The 18,848-nt window shown below is 36.6% G+C and overlaps 1 protein-coding gene across 1 annotated transcript in view; it reads right to left on the reverse strand.

The window, feature by feature from the left end:
- The window catches only part of LOC122737952 (neurexin-3-like), a 1,091,749-nt gene that overhangs the window by 185,043 nt on the left and 887,858 nt on the right, over positions 1-18,848 (reverse strand).

An 18,848-nucleotide genomic window follows, 5' to 3' on the forward strand; every position in this document is an offset into this window, starting at 1 on the left:
CTGAATTTGTAGCAAAATACTGGGAGATAAAAATACTACAGAAGACTAAGGAGCTATTACATACAAATCTCTGTTTTGTAATATTTGAGCCCTACAACAGGGGGTAGAAAAAAAAATATATATGCAATAACTGGCCAAAAAGAGGTAGGGAGGTGGCAAACACAGAGACAGTATATGAGAAATGCAACTAATTTTTTTCCCCTTAAAAATGGAAGGGAAAGGAAGGGGCAAGAGGAAAAGAATTTAGAAGACATTTTGTAAAAAATGAATGTTAAATTTTTTTTACATGTAATTTGGAAATATTATACAAAATAAATTTTAAAATATGCTGACAAATAGATTTATAGTTCAAATACAAATTTAAGAAAGAAAATAAAATGCATTAAAATTTTTTAAAGGAGAGAAAGTGGGGAAATCTACAAAGAATGCCAACTACCAAAGTAGAGTTTAAAAAGAAAATAACTGTTCTCTGACTGAAAGAGTCCTAACATGCTCTGACAAATCTCTTCCCACGTATAAGGCTTTGTCCTGCCACAAACCTATCTACTTCACATTTACCGTGTGAAGGTATGACCAACTGGCTATTGCCACCACCAACTGCAGGAGCAGCTGGTAGAATACATTTTAGCAGAGAATTGTAGTGAAGTGCGTAAATCCCATACGGAGAGGCAGCGTGCATAGCTATCATCAGCCTTGCTGTGCTATTTTGGGAACAGTCTTATCCGATTCTCCACCTCCTGTGGCTGTTTTTCTACTCCAGTCTTTCCTTCTCCCTCCCTGACGAACTCAGATACTCAGGATGGATCGATCAATAAAATGATAAACAGATCAGACAGCCTAAGGGACCTAGTAAAAAACTGACATAACAAGATAGATTCAAGAGTGATACACATTGCATATAGCATGATTAAGGCTAGTAAACCTTTCAACAGATGCACAGAGTATCTACACACTACACAGATGGACTGAGGGGGAATGGCGAGCCAGCATCACAAGAAAAATAATTATCAGGAACGCCTTTTTATGCTTCTTCTTCTTTTTTTTAATCTTTGGTGAAGGGTGGTTAGTTTTAGTTTTTCACTGTTAATTTGTTGTCTTATACTCCAAAGCACTTTATTTTCTGCCTCAGCTTGGCTTACCCTGATCAAAACGATAGCCTCCAAATACTGTTCAGTGTTATTTACAAGATAGGAAAGAATGTTCAGTTCTGAGTATGTGATAGATCCACGCCAACTGATCCTAATAGAACCAGAAGATGCTGAACCATGATCCTGCTATGGAGTTTTTAAAGCTCAGTCACCTAACTTTGAAGTGGTTTCAAATGTCATTAGACACCTATATCAATCATACATCTTCAAACAGGACCTCAGTTTCCCATTCATATATGGTGCTGAATTTTGCTTCAGCCATTGTAGGTCCTATTTTCCCTATTTCTATATTCATCATTTCTAATCATTTAACATTTGCCTTCTGTGAATCTTCAAGTCACTCATCTAAGAGAGAGGTAATGCAACTTAAGTGGGTAACTTAATGAATGACTTTCTGTAATGAACTTTTTCTAACTTGATGGGACATCAAGTCTCCCATCCCTTTCAAATGGTATCTGCAAATGAATCTGCCTATCCTCTTGTCCTCTTGGTATCTTGCAAGAGCACTGATATTTTTTTTTGGTGGGGGGGAGGGAGGGTGGAAGGGAGGGAGAGGTAGTTGTTTGGTTCAAGTCTTCATGACCCAATTTGGGTTTTTCTTGGCAAAGATACTGGAGTGATTTGCCATTTCCTTCTCCAGCTCATTTTACAGATGAGCAAACTGAGGCAAAAAGGGTTAAATAACTTGCCCAGGGTCACATAGCTAGTAAATGTATGAGGCTAGATTTGAACTCATGAAGATGAGTCTTCCTCATTCCAAGCCCACTGATTCCTATACACTGAGCCACCTATCTGTCCCCAGGGAGTAGAAATGTATATATGTATGTGTGTATGTGTATATGTATTATGTGTATGTATATATGTGTGTATATGTATATATATACATATGTACATATGAAAACTCATTGACATAAGCATAGATTGAAATTAATAATGTTTGGTTAAGATTTTCTGAGCTATATTTTTTTCTTTACTTTTTTATTCTTTGTTACAAGGGATGGCTTGCTAGATTTGGAGGGGAAGGGATATATTACTAAATGGAGGTGATACAAAAGTGAAAGAAAGAAAATTAAGAAAAAATGAAATTTAATCCATGGGCAGAAATAACTTGGAAGAAACAAATTGGGACATTGCCACATTTTGGGTTTTTTTTTAAATTATTATTATTTCCATTCTTATATAGAGAGGCTAAAAAGCTACCAAATAATGGAGTCATAATATAATTTCTGCTGACATGGGGTCACAGGGTGACAACGCTGATTGTAATCTCTAAAGACTACCTTGATAAAAGGCCTATTGGGACAATTATTTTTCATCTCTTTTCCTAATAGTATTTTATGTATGTTAATCTTGCTTTTTATTTTAAACTTTTGTGGGATGATAACTATACCCCAGCAATAACTAGCTTAGTGGTAGGGACAATTTAGGCTCTCAATAAATTATTGCTCTTTTAAAAAAATTGATTTACAAAATCCTAAAGAATAGAACTAATTCTTTCCGCCTTGCAAGCAAAAATGATAGTTCAATCATAGACTTAGACATAAAAAGGATTATGAAAAAGTTGCAAGGAAATGGGATAACGTATTTATCTCAATTGTGGAGGGTAGGCACATTTTTGTCTTATAAATACACAGAAAAAAATGATTGGGTATAAGACAGATGGATTCATATCCATAACATTTAAAATTTTCACACACAATATAATTAAAAGAAAAAGAAAAATAACAGATTGAAGAAGATATTTGAAGCAAATCTAATAGATGCAAACTTAACACCTCAAACATATAAGGCACAAGAACTATTTGAGGGTAAATCCAATTTGTAGTGCATTAGTGGCCAAAGCATATGAATAGATAATTTAAAGAGGATATGTGAAGTATAAACAATTGCTTTAAAAAGTTTCACCCATAACAAGAATCAAAGAATATAAATTAAAATAACTTTGACGTACTATACCCTCATCAATTTGGGGAAAGAACAAAAAAAAAGACAGAATTAAATGATGACAGAGTTGTACAGAAGCTGAACACTCAGACATTTCAGATGAAAATGGAAATTGAGTCTTTTTGAAGAACAAGTTGATAGTATACAATAATTTGCCATTTGATCCACTAACCTCCTTATTAAAAACATATCCTTTGGTTTTTTTTATTAAAAGTAGCTACTTGTTCAAATAATATTTGTTGTAACAAATATGTCCAACAGTTGTGGAACTGTTGAATGAATTATGAAATATCAATACAATAAAAAGAGAAATATCAATAAAATGGAATGCTATTATTTTGCATCAAAGCTGTGACTTCATTGGCATAGGGTATTTCCAGGGAGCAAACTCCCTCTACTAATGCAGGCTAGTAACTACTCTGCAACTTAAAGTATCAGAAACTTTCTTAGGGGCACTTAGAGGCAGCTAAGTGTTGAAGTGCATAGATAGGGTGATGGAATTGGAGTAGACTCCTGACTCAGACATTTAACTAGCTCTGTGACCATGATGCCAATCTCTCCCAGCCTTAGTTTCCTCATCAGTAAGACAGAGAAAACAACACCACCTACCTCTCAGAGTTGTTGAAAGTAGAAAATGAGATTTAACATCTGTAAAATATTTTGCAATCCCAAAGCACTATATAAATGCTATTATTATTATTGTTATTTTTTATCATTAAAGTCCATAAAGTATTTGTGATATGATATAATGTCATATTATGTCACATGTCATGTCGTGTCATATCATAGCTTAAGTAATGTACTATTACTATGTGTCAGAAACTATACTGAATGTTACGGGTACAAAGAAAGGCAATGACATTCAGTCCCTCAAGGAGCTCTTGTGCTAATGGGGAAAGAGAATATGTAAATAGCTACCTATATACATATACACATATCTATATATACATACGTGTGTATATACATATATACACATACATACACACACACACACACACACATATATATATATATATGGCACATACAAAGTGAGTGACTCGAGCCCAGATCATCCTGACTACAACACTACTTTACTTTATTATAATTCAACTGAAATGATAAGTATGTGGACTATAGGGAGATGTGTCAAGACCTATATTCCTCCTTCTTTCTTCCATCACTGTCACTACCACCCCTCTCTCATGCAGGCTCTCAAAACTTAATGCTCAGACATGGCAAGAGTCTTCTGGTTAGAGTCTCTGGCTCAGGTTTCTCCCCACTCTGGTCTCAAATTAATCTTCCTAAAGCCCAGATCTCACCATGTTTTTCTACTCTTCAATAGACTCCAGTGGTTCCCTATCATCTCCACAATCAAATGTAAGCCTTCTGTTTGACATTCAGAGCCCTTCACACACACACACACACACACACACACACCACCATCTTCCAGTCATTTTACACCTTACTCCCCCTCCCCCACACATTCTTCATTCCCGTGAGTATGAACTTCTTGCTGTTTCCCCCACAAGACCCTTTATCTTCTGGCTTCGGGCATTTTCACTGACTTTTCCCTATTCTAACAATTCTCTCCCTCCTAATCTCTGCCTTCTGGCCTCCGTGGATTATTTCAAGTCTCAACTAAAATCCCACCTTCTACAAAGAAGTCTTTCCTCATCCCCTTTAATATTAGTGCCTTCTGTCTATTGATTTATCTCCAATTTATCTTGTATGTGTCCCATTTGTATGTAGTTGTTTGTATATTGTCTCCCTCATTAGACTGTGAGCTCCTTGAGAACAGTGACTGTCTTTTGCCTTTCTTTATGTCTCCAGTGATTAATGCAGTGCCTAGTTAGGTAGGTGCTTAATAAATGTTTATCAACTAACTTACTGCTTTATATGAGGCAACATGAAACACGGAAAGCAGAAATAGAATAAAAGTATATACATGACTACAACTATCTAAAAGGTAAAATTCACATATACATAAAGGAGGAAGGAGAGCAGAAGGGGACACGGATTCATAAGCTGCTTTTCATATTTCTTGTGTTGACATTTCTTTTAAAAATATAAATATGTATAAATATCCATTTAATTGATTTTGTTGTTCAAAGTTAAATGAAAATATGTTATTTAATTTAAAAAGAAAAAACATGAGAGATCAGTTTATTGGAGGAACAGAATGGCAGGCATACTGATAAGAATAACATTTCTTTTTTTTCCCTCTTCCTCGATACTGAATGTTAACTCGTTAGCTTTATTTAAACTCTAGCTAGGACTTGCTAGTTTTCATTGCTTGAAAAAGCACAGCAACTGGGAAAGTGCTTTCTGCTTACAGTAGTTCTTGTCTTTGATCCAAGCACTTGCAGGCATTCATTAATCCACACTTCTTCCCTCTCTTCCCTGCTGAGAGTAGATTAGTGTTGTCTACAGCTATATAGCAAGCCAAAGTGAAGCTGTCTCCAAAGCAAACAGTCATCCGGGATGAGGATGGGAGACAGTTGTACTCTGATTTATCACTTACTATGCTTGTAAGACACTATGCTATTTTGTCAGCAGTCATTAACATTATTATGAAATACCTGTATTCTGTGTCTTTTATAGTAAAGGTGTCAAACATGGGGCCTATAACACTCCAGAATGAGACTCAAAACAGATTAAAATGTAACTGGGAAATATTTAACAAAATAAATAAGAATGCAATAGAACATAGATAATGTCAATATGTGGTTTCCTAAGTCATTATGGGAGCCCACAGGAGTTTAATGGATCCCATTTTTATTTAAGTTTTATACCACTGCAATATAACAGTTTGATGTGAATAGCTGATTTTTTGCAAAATGAAAATACCCAGGTAACTATCTCAGAAGGATTGAGTTTTCACATAAAGAAAAAAATAAATCAATGATTATCAATGTGTTTTCTTTTGCTCAATAATTTATAGTTTTATGGAACTTGAAAGGTTTTTATTTAAACTTTTGTTATTTTGGACCTAAACACCAAAAGAAAGAAAATAGCATCTCCATATGTATAGCATAACAAAATAAGGTGATTATATATGAGATTGTGAATCTCTATTACATATAGCTTGCTTTTTAAAAAGGTACACAATAGGAGGCAGCTAGGTGGTGCAGTGGATAAAGCACCTGCCCTGGATTCAGGAAGACCTGATTTCAAATCCGGCCTCAGACACTTGACACTTACTAGCTGTGTGACCCTGGGCAAGCCACAAAACCCCCATTGCCTTGCCAAAAAACAAACAAACAAACAAAAAGGTACACAATAAAGCATCAGCCCTGGATTCAGGAGGACCTGAGTTCAAATCCAGCCTCAGACATTTGACACTTACTAGCTGTGTGACCCTGGGCAAGTCATTTAACCCTCTGCCCTGCAAAAAGAAAAAGAAAAAAAAGTATACAATAAACCTAACATTTTATTTAAAAAAAAAACAATCGAATGAATGAATGAATACTACATGTAAACACACTTCCTGGATACTCTAATAACTTTGACTTGCTGGTTGTATCACATGTATATGTCTTCTGTCATTTCAGTCAAATCTGATTCTTTGTGATACCATTTGGGGTTTTCCTGACAAAGATCCTGGAGTGATTTGCCATTTCCTTCTCTATCTCATTTTGCAGATGAGGAAATTGAGGCAAACAGAGTTAAGTGACTTGCCCAGGGACACACAGCTATTAGTTTCTGAGGCTACATTTGAATTCAGGTCTTTCTGTCTCAAGGCCTGGCACTCTATCCACCTGTGCCTCTAGCTCTACAGTAGCCCTCACATACTTTTCCTCTCTGCTCACATGACCATTACCTTAGACCAAGTCCTCATTACTTCTCGCCTGGACTAATGTTAAAAAAAAAAAAAAAAAGTCTTCACTGGTCTCTCTGCTTCTATTCTCTCTCCTCTCCCATTTATCCTCCATACAGCTGCCAAAATAATCTTTCCAATTCTGACCTCGTTAATCCCTTTCTCAAAATTCTTCAGTGGCTTTCCACTGCTGATAGCATCAAATGTGAACTCCTTAGCCTAGCATTTAAAGGCTTTCCCTAAACTGGCTTCCAGTTACCTTTTAAAATTTTACATCATAAAAATCCCCTTCACGACATATTTATTCTGGAAAAACTTATTGATGAGCCAACTGCTGAACTAGAATCACCATTTCCCACATCTATACATTCATAGAAGCCGTTGTTCCTTGTGCCTGGAATGAATTCCCTCTTAATCTCTGCTTGGAAGCTTTGTCTTCTCTGGAGGGTCTCAAGGTAACTGCAAAACTTTCCTTGATCCCTCTAGGTGTAAGTGCTTTCTTACACTCCAATTTTCCTTGTACTATACTTCTTAGTGTGCATGTTTGCAAACTCCTATCCCCACTTCTACTTCCTCAAAGGAAGCAATGGTTTATTAAGCACCTTCCATTAATGTTTTTACAAATATCATTTCATTTGATCCTCACAACACTGGGAGTTAGGTGCTATTATCATTATTCCCATTTTACAGTTGAGAAAATTGAAGTAGATAGAAGTTGAGTGACTTGCCCAAGGTCACATAGCTGGTGTCTGAGGCCATATTTGAAATCCAATGCTCTATTCATTGTGCCCACTAGCTGTCTCTTTCCAGTAGAATGTAAGTTTTTTGAGAACGTGGACTGGTTCATATTCGTTGTTATTTCCCCAGTGGGTAGCACAGTATCTTACGTATAGTAAGTGATTAAGAAGTGCTTAAATACTTATCAAATTGAATTAAATTGAAAACTATAATTTGCAAAGTTGATTTCCCAATGACATAACTTAAGAGTCAATAATCATTTTTGATTCAACCTCTCCTTCTTCCCTCCTCACAAAAAAATTGAAAGCCACATCAGAAAACCTGATCAAAGTATATGTATTTTTTAAAATTATAATCCCTCTCTCCTCTAAGAAGCCTTCTCTGATTCTCTGAGACAGAACACTTTCACATTTGTATCTTATGTTAAAAGTATTTGCCGACATATCTATATCAGGTCTGGAAATGAGTCAGGCAAGAAAAGTTCAAATTCTGCTTCCAACACTTAGTACCTCTGTCACCTGAGGTAAGGATTTAAACTCTCAAGAAATGTTAAAAAGTGTCATAATTCCTCAAAGGGTTATTATGAGGCTCAGAGAAGATTATATATTATATAGATATAGCTATAAATATAGATATATACACATACACATATATGAAGTATAAAAATTAAAATATATGAAAATTCCAAAGTACTATATAACTTCCTGCCACTATTATGATTACTATTAACAGTATATTATATAATATATATATATTTAGCATACATAATAAGTCTTTGATAATATGAATGATGAGAATGATATGCTTCATGAGATCAGAGAACTTTCTTGTAGACTGTTAGGTAACTAGCACAGAGCTCTGAACATAGTAGATGGTCAAATATTTATTCAACTAAAATTCATTTACTATTTTAATGATCATTTCAAAGCCAAGTATGGGAGACAGACAGCTTACACAAAATAATTATAATTATAAGTAGAATCTCTATAGCATTTAAGGCTTGTGACATGATATGCATATATTGTTTTATTTGAACCTCAAAACAAACCTGGGAGGTAGATATTTTCATTATCCCCATTTCACAGATGAAAAACCTGAAGCTGACAGCACAAATGACTGGTTCAGGGTCACACAGCTAGTAAATGTTTACGAAAGGATTTGAATTCAGGTCCTCTTGACTCTTGAAGTCCAGGACTCTTTATCTACTGTGCCACTTTATTGCTTACATGACACAACAATGTGATACTTAAGAGGAGAACAAGGACAAAGCAAATCTGAGCCCCAGGCAAATACTGAAGTTTGCTTTCCCATGTGTTTGAAAAAGTCTCTTGTATGCTGATCCTTGCAGGTATTGAACCTTATTATCATGCACTCAAACTTACAAGGTAAATACCAGTACACCATTGGAGATTGGAAGAGTTTGGGGGGTTGCGTTATGTGGTACAGTGGATAAAGCACCTGCCCTGGATAGAGGAGGATCTGAGTTCAAATCCAGCCTCAGACATTGGACACTTACTAGCTGTGTGACTCTGGGCAACTCACTTAACCCTCATTGTCTACCCCCTCTGAGAGAGAGAGAGAGAGAGAGAGAGAGAGAGAGAGAGAGAGAGAGAGAGAGAGAGAGAGAGAGAGAGAGAATTGGAAGAGTTTGGGATAAAAAAGTGATTTTTCTTTTTTTAAAGTAGGCAGTATGGTAGAGATTCAGGTCTTGCCTCTGACACTTCCTAGCTTTCTCTTTGCCACAGTTTCCTCATCTATAAAATTAGGTGAAGAAAATGGCAAATCACTCCATTATATTTGCCAAGAAAAGCCCAAATGGGGCTACAAAGAGTCAGATATGACTGAAATGACTCAACAACAAAAAGCATATAATTAGTTTATAATTAATAACTTATTATACTAATAAGTATAGTAAAATGGGTAGCATTTATATAGTGCAGTTGCAAGCTCTCGGTGATCCAGACAACTCTCTGATATCATGTTGGAGGCAAGTCAAATCTAGTAAACAAGTATTTATTATGCTCCTACTATTAGCTAGGCAAAGGGCCAAGCACTGGATAATACAAAGAAAAGAAGAAGAAAAGAGGGTCCCTGTTCTCAGAGAGCTTACAGTCCAATGGGAAAGACAACCTAAAAACAACTATATATATATATATATATATATATATATATATATATATATACACACACACAAATAAGACATTTACAGAAAAAAATGGAGATCATCACTAGAGGGAAGGCACTAGCATCATGGGAGGGCAGGAAAGGCTTCTAGCGGAAGGTGAGATTTTATCTGGGACCTAAAAGACATCAACAAACCCAGGAATTGCTGAACTATATTGATGGAAGAAATATCCAACACTAGGAGTTCCCCAAATCAATGAAACTACACAATTTGTTCCCATTCCAAAAGTAATATTTTAAAGTATCTCTTTTTCACCCAGTGTGTGTCATGCCCTCGGTGGCTACCTACTGTACCTATCTGAGTTCTGGTTAATGGAGAAAGTCATAAAAAGATATAAAGCCCTTATCTATTTAAGTGATAGTTTTACCATCAATAAATAAGAAAACACAAAACATTTGTTATTATATTAAGTAAGTTTCCTCCATATTATTATTATTAAAGCAAATCAGAAACTAAGTTATGGCTATGTTAACATAATAAATGATGACTTGGCTAAAAGGCTCAGTGAATAGAGTGCTGGACTTAGAGTGAGCAAATGAATTATTTCAAATAGAAACTCAACCACTTCCTAGATATGTGGTCCCGGGCCTTACCAGAAGATCTGTCTGCCTCACTTACCTCATGCGTAAAATAGAAGTGAGAATAATAGCACCTACCTCCCAGGGTTGTTGTAAGGATAATATATAATATTTATAAAGCACTTTACAAATTTTAAAGTGCAATATAAATGAGCTATTATTATCATAAATTATTAATAATTAATAATGAGTAGCTAATTATATGTTGTTGTTGAGTCATGTCCAACTTTTCATGAACCCATTTGGGGTTTTCTTGGCAAAAATACTAGAGTGATTTTCCATTTCCTTCTCCAACTCATTTTACAGATGAGGAAACTGAAGCAAGGAAGGTAAAATGATGTGTCCAGGGTTACAAAGCTAATTAGTGTCTGAGGCTAGATATGAATTTAGGTATTCCTGACTCCAGGGACAGCACTCTATCCATTGTGTCACCTAGCTTCCCCTAATTATATTAATTGATAGTATTATATAGTATCATATTATGTGGTATTAATTATAATAAATTCTATTTTATATCATATAACTACATATTATATTGATTATGCTAATGATTACTAATTAACTATATTAAATTTACAGAAATTATTACTATCTTGCATCAGGTAGCTTTACAGATCACAATGCAGCCCACAACATGTCTCAACTCCATAAACATTTATTAAGTGCTAACTCTTTTTTTGTTAAGGAGAGATACAGAGATAAATAAGACCCAGTACCTTCACTCGAGTAGTGGATAATCTAGTTTGAGAGATTAAACATATATACAAATAAATTCCATTCAAAATCCAAGGTGGTTTTCATAATAGCAATTCAAGGAAAATGTTATAAAACTTAAGTAGCAGATGCATCATATTTTGGTTGGGGAAAAAATTGAATGGTTTCATTCATCGAAGTGGGAGCATGAGATTTGGGCCCTGACAGATAAATAAGTTACAGTCATGTACAACTATTAGGCTCTAATTTTAAATAACAATAAACACAAGTATGCTTCGGTAAGGTTTGCATAGTGCTTTATATATACTGTCTCATTTTGATCCTCACAATAACACTGGGAAATAGGTAATATCCTCATTGTATAGATTGAGTTAACTGAATTTTGGGGAAATTAAGTGACTTGCCTGTGGTCATATTTCTGGTGACCAATCATCTATATGATAATAGATGAAGAACTGGCCTCAAAGTCATGAAGATGGAGTTTTATGTCTCACCTGTATCATATATTGGCTTTGTAACTCTGAGCAGGTTAGCCCACAGCACTTTAGGCAACTCACTAAGACTGGAAGTTGCAGAGAAAATGCCTCCTCTGGAAGTTAGATACATTTTACAGCCTCTTCCACAAGTAAACAAACTAATTAACTTTGTCTAAGGCATCACATTCAGAGCCCTAGTTGTATTAATGTCAAATATGTTAAATATTTGCTAAGCACTTTACGGTCCTCAGCTGGCAGCCATTAGAATGTCTAAAGTCGAATTATCCCCTCGCTGTCAGCAGACTAAATCTGGATGCTGCCCATCACATAGCCATCCTCATGAATATTACAGTCAAAGTGATTATGAGCCATAAAACAAAATGATCCCTTTATGGAAGGTGTGGCTGCCAACTCCTGGGAGAGTGGTTCAAGGTACTTAGAGAGAAATACATCATTCCTTCAAAAGAGAAGGGAAACCCAGAGAGATGCTTCTAAGTGAAGGCATGGGTTTTCAAGACATGAGATGTAAGCATAAAATCTCCTTATTTTGTTGTTCAAAGATTTTTTTGAATAATCTTCCTAGACACATGTTTCTCCAGTATTAATTCTGCTAAGTAAGACTTATGAAGCTATGCAATATAGTAGGTAGAAAGTTAGCCTCAAAGCCAGGAAGAACTGAGTTCAAGTCCCCACCTCTGGCTGTGACACTGACGAAGTCACTGATACTCTCAGTTATCTAGGAAATTCTCTAAGAGTGAGTTACAGACAAGGTGATGGCCTATATTTGTAGAGGAATTTTCCTCATCTGGCACTTCCCTATAGCAAATGAGATCACAGGTTCCAACCCTCTCTCTAAATAAGACCTATGATATCCTTTTACAGTCATCTGATTTCAGAAAGATCAGTTTGAAACAAAATGATAGGCTATAACTTCATATAATCTTGACCAATATTCTTCTTGAAGACTGAGAGACATATATCTATACCTATATCTTTATCTATATAATTTTATATATCCATATAACTTTATCACTGTATCTATACTCCTATCTATATCTATAAGCTATATTTAATCTATGGTATATAGAGATCTATATCCATCTGCATAGCTATAGGTATCTTTATTTAAATATTTCCAGATATCTATAGGTCTATATACATTATAGATTAAATAGATAAATATCTATAGGTCTATATGGACATCCAAGTGGCACAGTGGATAGAGTGTTAGGCTTAAAGTCAGGAAAACTCATTTTCTTGAATTCAAATCTGGCCTCAGACACTTACTATCTGTGTGATCCTGGGGAAGTCACTTAACCCTGTTTGCTTCAGTTTCCTCATTTGTAAAATGAGCTGGAAAAGTGAGATGACTTGCCTCATGTCACACAGTAGTAAATGACTCAAAACTAAGTTCTTTTATACCAATTTCAGCTCTCTTTCCATTTCAGTACCCTCTCATATTTTTACCATTTTATTAATAAACCTCAGCTGAAAGATAAGAAGTACCTGCCAATTTCATTTTATGTGCGAGATTCTTGAAATAATAATAATAACAACAACAACAAAATAAGCTTTAACTAATCTTGCTTAAATGATTCATCTATTTATCAAACCATGGATTTAGACATAGTACAAACATAAACTTCAGCCCATTCCCTATATCTTGTATCCCAAATCCCCATAATCACTATTGAAGAGGTTGTACTACTTATAGATGGAGGTCTAAAAGCTAAATACAGGGGATGCTGTTTATGGAATCCTGTCAAATGTAAGTTCCTTGAGGCCAGGGCCTAATTTTCATGCTTTCTTTCTATCCCCAGTGCCTACAATCTTTCCATGAATAAAAGAGGCTCTTAATAAATGCTTAGGTTTGATTTTTAGATTCAGACTCTTAAGATACCTGTGAGGCTAGGGGGATGAAACCTGTGGTCATATATTATGATAACAAGACTATGTCTTTCCCTATACTTCAAACTTTTAACTGAGGTCTTCTGACAAAATATAAATTCTTTGTGTGTAGGATTATTTCATTTTTTGTCTTTGTATTCTAGGACTTGTCATTATCCCTGGCACATTACTAAATTATTGCTGATTAATTTATTGATTGTTTTTTAAGCAAATGAAGTACACTGTATGAAATTGATTAGATGGAAGCAGTATAATTCTCTTAAGTTTCAATTCAACAACCATTTCTTAACTGTCTGCAATATTCAGAATAAGGATGAGAGATAAAAAAGACAAAAATGAAATTAGTTCTTGCTGCAGACAAGATTATCTTCTGCTGATTATTTTTTTTATCAATAATAAACAACTGTTGTTTGTCCTTCATTCTTGAAGAGGACTATGACCTCGGGCTGATGTCATGACTTGCACTGAATTGGATTTAAGTGAGGGAGGGCTGTGCAACGTCACTAACCTCACTCTCTCCTCCAAAGCCATCTGGGTCCAGTGGCAAAATATATATCAGGATGACTGGAGATGGCCCCAGATGTTTAAGGCAATCCAGGTTCACACAGCTAGTGTCTGCCATAAGATTTGAACTCAGATCCTCCCAACTTCAGGGCCAGGGCTCTATCCACTGTGCCACCTACCTGTCCCAATATGATTATTAAGAAGATGACATATCATAATCCAATAAAGCTTTCTATCTATACATGATTCTGATAATTCCCCTCTCCTAAAACCTTTAGTATACTCGGGGGTAGTTTAGTCACTTCCTACACCAGGTAGGCATTGACACAGCTCTTCTCATTCAATTTAATTCAATAAATATCTTTTGAGTCTATTATGTTCAAAGCTCTGTGAATAGTGTTAAGATTGAAGAAACCCTATGTAATTTCTTTAAGTGATGTAGACCATGAATTAAAAGGCACTATTCTCCTCTATGCCTAGATGCTCCTTGATAGTAAGTTTGTCACTAAAGGAACCAAGTCGACTTTTAAAGTTTCTACAGTGTACAGTAGGAGGAGTAGTAGGAGTAGTGGTGGTGGTGGTGGTGCTGGTGGTAGTAGTAGTAGTAGTAGTAGTAGTATTTCAGGTTTTCAGTACCTTTCGAATAATGATCTTTGGAGTTACGTAGTACAATTATTATTATGCTCATTTTACATATGAGAAAAGTAAGGCTCAGTGAAAGGTAAGTTGCATATGCAGGATAATTTTGTCAGGGGAGGGGAGGGGAATTAAACCTGTAATTTTATATGTAGGCCTGTAAGTGACATGACTGGTTATCCCTTCCAGTTATCTTTTAGCAAACGAGGAAACTGAGGTTGAGAAAATTTAAATGACTTTACTGAGGTAACTCGGGCAGTAAGTCACAGAGACAGGATTTGAACCCAGACTCTCAGACTCCAGACTCAAATGCTCTTGTCACTGCCTGGGGTCACATAGCTAGAAAAAAAAAATCTCTGGAAAATTAAAATTCAGACCTACTTATCTTCAATGTAGTCATTTTTCCACTATGCCCTGTTGCCCCTAGTAGGGAAAAAAGTAGGGACTTGAAAGAGCTGGTTTGCCACCCTAAACACTGAAAATGTCACTCAAGGTTTCACTTGGAATATTATCTATTATCCAGTGAAACACTTCCAACTCTAAATGAAATCCTGAGTCAAAAGGCAGCCAGAAGCAAACCATGAATAAAGCTAGAGAACTGAGCCTATTCTTTGGATACTCATTTCTATCTTTTTCTTTTCAGTATGGAGAGTAAAAGTCTTCAATTCCTCAATAATTTATGGTTCTGCAGAGTTGCCTGGAGAACTGAGAGTTCAGATGACTTGATCAGAGTCACAGAGCTAACACATGTCAGAGGCTGGCCTTCCTGACTATGAGGCCAGGTATGGATCCAATAAATTACACTGCCTCTCATTGGTTAGATACTTGGAGATAACAAGTCCTCTGCTATGAAACCATTTGAATTAGCCCCAGTTCAGAGTTCAGTGCTCATCACTTTGTTGTTCAGTAGTTTTGGTTGTGTCTGACTCTTTGTGAGCCCATTTGGTGTTTTCTTAGCAGAGATACTGGAGTGGTTTGCCATTTCCTTCTCCAGCTCATTTTACAGATGAGGAAACTAAGGCAAACAGGGTTAAGTGACTTTCTCAGGGTCATATAGTAAGTTCCGAGGCTGGAATTTGAACTTAAGAAGATGAGTCTTCCTGACTCCAAAACCTGAGCGTCGCTGCCCTCATTGATCATACACTTTCATAAACTGACAACTCACATCAGCATAATCTAACTATATTGTAACATGAAACGAAAGGCACCTTGTAACTCTCTACCATGAATACAAGTGCCACATAAATTCCTTTCCATTTCCTGAAAAGATGTCATTTTTCTTTGACACTGTTTTGAGTGAGAGCTTGCTACAGCACTGAGACAGCCAATAGAACAGGATGTCACTTTCAACTGCAATGACCCAAATTTGTAAAAAGGGTAGGGACATGGCAAACATGTAGCTGCTGCTCTGTGGTAACCCACATGATTTATACTTTCCAGCAAGACACTAAAACATGGCATAGCCTGCCAGAATTTAGACCTGGTGGTTATTATATCCATGTTAAGTGTCTCACTTACTAACTTTAAACCAATTTGCTCCTGTTTGATTCCAAAGATTGTATAGATTCTGTGGCCATGGGACATAGAGAGTTATACTGTTGGAAGCTTTTCCTTTAAGATTCTGGCAAGAGCCTTTAGCATAATTCCCCCACCCCTACCAGACTTTATCCTATCCACACACCTCTGCTGATAAGAATTCATTTCACCTATCTTCAGATTAGATAATGGGGAGTGATGGAATAACCAATCTGAAAAGGAGTCTAGGGACACCAGTGTTCTAAAGGTAGGAAATAGACAATTATTTCTGAAATGTTTATTCCTCCCCTCCCAGACCTTTCTCCCATGGGATTCCAGTGGCAACAGTAAATTAGTGTGATAATGTTCCCATTTTGTTTGCTGCTAGATGTCGATTCACTAGAGACATGGAATGGTAATTTATCCCCTCAAACACTGAAGATAATTAAAAAATGTGCAAGTGGTTTGACCTCCCATTCATGATAGGCACAAAAGGGAGATATTTCCCAGAAGGGGAAGGTATGTAAAAATGCATATGGATGACCGTTTAAAATCATGGTCACTCAGAGAGAACTGATTTTGCTCCCCAAATTATGCTATCTATGTATTCAGACCTTTAATATTTAACATTCAGGATTAAAGCACAAGGACTCATACATTTTCCATTGGCAGCAAGATTTTGTGATGGAAACTAAAGACCATCTTTTTCAATAAAGGTTGGCAAAATGAGATACAGTTATCTAAGATTTAATTCTAGCCCTGTTCTTCTGCTTTTTTTTTTTAAGTGAGGCAATTGGGGTTAAGTGACTTGCCCAGGGTCACACAGCTAGTAAGTGTTAGGTGTCTGAGGCCAGATTTGAACTCAGGTACTCCTGACTCCAGGGCCGGTGCTTTATCCACTGCGCCACCTAGCTGCCCCTGTTCTTCTGCTTTTGAATGAAGACCAAGATTAATCAGGAGTCTTAGCAACAGTACATTTTGAAAATAGTTACTAAAATTTATAACATATACCAAGTGATATTTTATAAAAACACACTTAGTTTGAGTGAATAGTGTGTGTACATGATGTGCTAATATGGGTTCATCAAGAATAGGACATGCCACATAAACTTTATTTACTATGTTGTTGGAGCTAATAGACTAGTAGATTAAGGAAATGCCACAGACAACAGTGTTCCTGAATTTCAGCAAGGCATTTGACAATGACCCTGTCAAGTTATCCTCTTGGACAAGATGGAGTCTGAATCCTAAAGAATCTTGTTGGTTTTGAAGGATAGCCCCGAATGTAATAACATGAAATTGAATGGGGAGAAATGTAAACTCCTATGCTTGAATCGATGAAGCAACTGTACCAGTGTAGGGTGTGGTATTGTGATTAGATAAAAGTTTGATTAGAAAAGATCCAGGAGCTGGTTATAGTGGTGAACCCCTGAAATCCCTGCTCCTAGGGAAGGCTTAAAGGTCATAGATTGCTTGAGGTTCCAAGCTCTAGTATTGCTAAAGCATTGGAAGTCCACACTAAGCACAGTGACAATACAGTGGGGTCCTAAGAATGGAGGACTAATAAGCTACCTAAGGAGGGATAAAGTGGCTCAGGTCAGAAAAATATAGCAGATTAAGACTTCTATAGCAATCAACATTAGGTTTGGGATTAGGCAACAAGGGGAAGAAAGGAAGGAGGAGAAGGATGACAAGGATGAGGAGAAGAGAAGAAGGAAAGAAAGAAGGAAAGGAGGGAGGAAGAAAGGAAAGGGAAGGGAAGGGGGAGAAGGGAAGAAGGAAAGAAAGAAGGAAGGGAGGGAGAGGAAGGAAGGAAGGAAGGGAGGGAGGGAGGGAGGGAGGGAGGAGGGAGGGAGAGAGGAAGGAAGGAAGGAAGGAAGGAAGGAAGGAAGGAAGGAAGGAAGGAAGGAAGGAAGGAAGGAAGGAAGGAAGGAAGGAAGGAAGGAAGGAAGGAAGGAAGGAAAGAAGGAAGGAAGGATGGAAAGGAGGGAGGGAGGGAAGGGAGAGAGGGAGGGAGGGAAGGGAGAAAGGGAGGGAGGGAGGGAGGGAGAGGTACAAAGTAGAGAAAAAAGAAAGATCTTGGGGTTTTAGTGGAATGCTAGTTCAATATGAATCAACAGTATGCCAGGACAACTACAAAATTTGATGTGATCTTAGACTTCACTAATAAGGGCTGACATTCTAAACTCTGTCTTGGCTAAACAACACCTGGAATATTCTGTCCCATTCTTGGAGCCATCGTTTTGGAAGGTCATTGACAAACTGTAATAGTTCCAGAGTGAGATAATCATGAAGGTAAAAGGACTAGGAATATTTAGTTTGGAGAAGAGAAGACTTAGGACGTATATGCCAGCTATCTTCAAGTATTTGAAAAACCATCTTGGGGAAATATGATTACACTCGTTCTTCTTGGCCTTAGAGGACCAGACATGGGACAATGAATGGAAGGTGTAGAGATAGAATCAGACTTCATATAAAGGAAAGCTTCCTAACAATTAGAACAGTCCAAAATGGCATGGGTTGCCTCATATAGTGGTGAGATCCCCTTCATTGGATACCTTCAAACAGAAGCTGGATGAGTACTTTTCATTGAGATTGTAGTACGGACAAGAATGGATGACCCCTGAGAACACTTACAAGAACAGGGTTGCCTGTACAGTTTTGTGAAATGGAGATCATAGGAATTTCTCAACTTTGCCACTGAAA

Source organism: Dromiciops gliroides, chromosome 2 (genome assembly GCF_019393635.1).
Source record: "Dromiciops gliroides isolate mDroGli1 chromosome 2, mDroGli1.pri, whole genome shotgun sequence".
Taxonomy (NCBI): domain Eukaryota; kingdom Metazoa; phylum Chordata; class Mammalia; order Microbiotheria; family Microbiotheriidae; genus Dromiciops; species Dromiciops gliroides.